Genomic DNA, 3300 nt, shown 5'->3' on the forward strand with positions numbered 1-3300 from the left:
GAAGCATACCCCCGTACACTTCCAGCAGGTCTGGGCCTATCCAGTCCCACAGAGCCGAGTACAACTCCATCCAAAGATGAGGAGAGTGTCCTCAACCGTGGCCTTTGCGGCGGCTGCATCTCAGCACCCGGTCCTGGAAACGCTTTAATATGTCAGGGTTGCTCGGTAGTTCACTGAAACACTCAGGGTCCGTGAAGAAGGCAGAGCGGCCAGCAAGTTGTTGGCATTGATGGGTCGGATCGACAGTGTTTGGAGCTGCGAAATTCGTAGCGAATGTTATTTCTGCCTTTAGTCAGGAGCCAGGGGAGAGCGCGAACGCAGTCCCCCACCACCACAAATTTTGCAGTCGAGTATCCCGCATTTGGGGACATCGCAGGCGTCAGCACACCCGAAGTGCAATGGGCTAGCCTCGTCCTGGGAGAATCTCCTTCGTGATCAAGGTCTCTCCCCTGCCAGGTAAGTATGCTCGAATATTGGCGCAGATCCCCATCCAACGGCAATCAATACTCTTTCACATTAGGGCAAGTAGGAATCTTAAACGCTCATTTTACATTTTTGTAAGAAATATTGACTGGAAATGTAAGAATCATTGTTTGTGCATCATTTCTTTGGTTAAATATGATCGTTTTTGAAGATTCAACTGCATTCGCTGCCTCATTTGCATATCACCCATAAAAGGAAAGAGCGCCCCCCCATTCGCCGCATGGAACGGACCATTCCTGAATGCTTCTGCCCATTTCCAGCTCATCTCTTGTTTCTCCACTTGTCCCACTCCCACCCTCCTTGCCTTGCATCACCATCCCTCTTATCATTGAATCACTCCTGCCCTCCCACTCTATCTCAGACCTTTCCTTTTGTTCTTTCCTCCCCCATTTTGCCTGGCTCTGAAGTTGCTTAAAAACTGTTAAATCTTTTAACTTCTTCCACATCTGACGAAATGTCATCGACCTCAAACCATGTCATCGACCTCAAACCTTAACCCTGTTTTTTTTTCAAAAAATGTACTTTATTCATAAAATTTGCAGCAATACATACAATACAGTTGTCACATCACATTCCAAACGTACACAATACAGATTATACAATTTGCAGGTTACATCAAGTGCAGTTCAATGAACACATTGTACATAATTACAGTTCATCACACTCTGGGGTGTCTCATTGCAATACACTCAATACAGATTATTGATTACAGATTCATTACAGGTACATTACAGATTCATTACAGGTACATTACATCAATTTGAATTTGCACCGTACCCGGCAGGAAGATCTCTGATAGCCTGGCGCTACTCAGGGATACGATTGCCTACGTACAGGACAGGGGGGTGAACACCTGCCTGATCAGCCTGGACCAGGAGAAGGCCTTTGACAGAATATCCCACACGTACATGATGGACGTGCTCTCCAAAATGGGGTTTGGGGAGGGAATCCGCAATTGGATCCAACTGCTCTACACAAACATCAGTAGTGCAGTTTCAATCAACGGGTGGGAATCAGAAAGCTTTCCGATCAAATCTGGAGTCAGGCAGGGCTGTCCTCTCTCCTCCGTCTTGTTCGTGTGTTGCATCGAACCCTTTGCCGAGTCCATCAGGGGGGATGCGGGCATAAGAGGGGTGACGATCCCAGGCAGCGGAGGCACTCAGGTCAAGACCTCCCTGTACATGGATGACGTCGCCGTCTTTTGCTCGGATCAGCTGTCGGTCCGCAGATTGATGAGCATCTGCGACCAGTTCGAACTGGCCTCGGGGGCCAGGGTAAATCGTAGCAAGAGCGAGGCCATGTTCTTTGGGAACTGGACCGACCGATCCTTTGTCCCCTTCACCGTCAGGTCGGATTACCTGAAGGTGCTGGGGATCTGGTTCGGGGGGGCCGGGGCGTGCACCAAAAACTGGGAGGAGCGTATCTCCAAGGTTAAGCAGAAACTGGGACTGTGGCATCAACGATCCCTCTCGATCGTGGGCAAGAACCTGGTCATCAGGTGCGAGGTGCTCTCGGTGTTGCTGTACGTGGCGCAGGTCTGGCCCATACCTCGCTCCTGCGCCGCGACAGTCACCCGAGCCATCTTCCACTTTGTCTGGAGATCAAAAATGGACCGTGTCCGCAGGGTCACGATGTACAAATCTCCAGAGAAAGGGGGGAAAGGCGTGCCCAACGTGGCCCTCATCCTGATGGCCACCTTTGTGTGCGGCTGCATCAAGCTGTGCATAGACCCTCAGTACGCAAACACAAAGTGTCACTACGTGCTGAGGTTCTACCTGTCCCCGGTGTTGAGAAGGATGGGCCTGGCCACGCTGCCACGGAACGCTCCGTCCAGTTGGACCGTTCCGCCCCACCTGTCCTTCGTGGAAAGGTTTGTGCAGGAAAACACCTTTGACCACAAGGCAATCAGCAAGTGGTCCGCACGTAACGTCCTCGAGACCCTGCGGGAAAAGGAGATGGTGGATCCTGTCGGTTGGTTCCCCGAGCAGACTGTCAATGTCATTTGGCAGAACGCCTCATCGCCAGAGCTTTCAAACAAGCACCAAGACCTAGCTTGGCTGGTGGTGAGAAGGGCCCTTCCCGTCAGATCCTTCATGCACTCCCGGACTCTCAGCGCCACCGCGCGCTGTCCCAGAGGAGGCTGCGGTGGAGACGAGACCGTCACCCATCTCCTTCTGGAATGTGCCTTTGCAAAGAAGGTCTGGAGAGAGATGCAGTGGTATCTGTCCAGGTTCGTCCCGAGCAGTTCCGTAACACAGGATTCTGTGCTCTACGGGCTGTTCCCGGGGACACACACTGAGACGGACATCAGCTGCTGCTGGAAGACCATCAACTCGGTGAAAGACGCCCTTTGGTCTGCCCGAAACTTGCTGGTCTTCCAGCACAAGGAGCTGTCCTCGACCGAGTGTTGCAGACTGGCACATTCCAAGGTCCAGGACTACGTGCTGAGGGACGCACTGAGGATGGGTGCGGCCGCCGCAAAGGCTCTGTGGGGAAAGGCAACCGTTTAGAGCCTTCCCGCCATTGTAAACCGAGGGGCTGCAATCAGGGAAAAACCCCCTCGGGCAGAATGTAAAATTCAAATTGCTGTAATGTCCCTGTAATGAATCTGAAATGAATCTGTAAGCAATAATCTGTGTTGAGTATGATGCAATGAGACACCATAGAGTGTCATGAACTGTAATTATGTCCAATGTGTTCATTGAACTGTACTTGACGTAACCTGCAAATTGTATAATCTGTATTGTGTACATTTGGAAAGTGATATGACAACTGTATTGTATGTACTGCTGCAAATTTTATGAATAAAGTCTATTT

The 3300-nt window shown here is 50.8% G+C and overlaps 1 non-coding gene across 1 annotated transcript; it reads right to left on the reverse strand.

The window, feature by feature from the left end:
* Positions 1-300: 300 nt before the first annotated feature.
* Positions 301-464, reverse strand: LOC137335030 (U1 spliceosomal RNA). The gene has a single exon (XR_010966309.1). It is a non-coding gene; the product is annotated as a U1 spliceosomal RNA (small nuclear RNA).
* Between the last annotated feature and the right edge of the window lie 2836 nt (positions 465-3300).

Source organism: Heptranchias perlo, chromosome 18, assembly GCF_035084215.1.
Source record: "Heptranchias perlo isolate sHepPer1 chromosome 18, sHepPer1.hap1, whole genome shotgun sequence".
Taxonomy (NCBI): Eukaryota; Metazoa; Chordata; class Chondrichthyes; order Hexanchiformes; family Hexanchidae; genus Heptranchias; species Heptranchias perlo.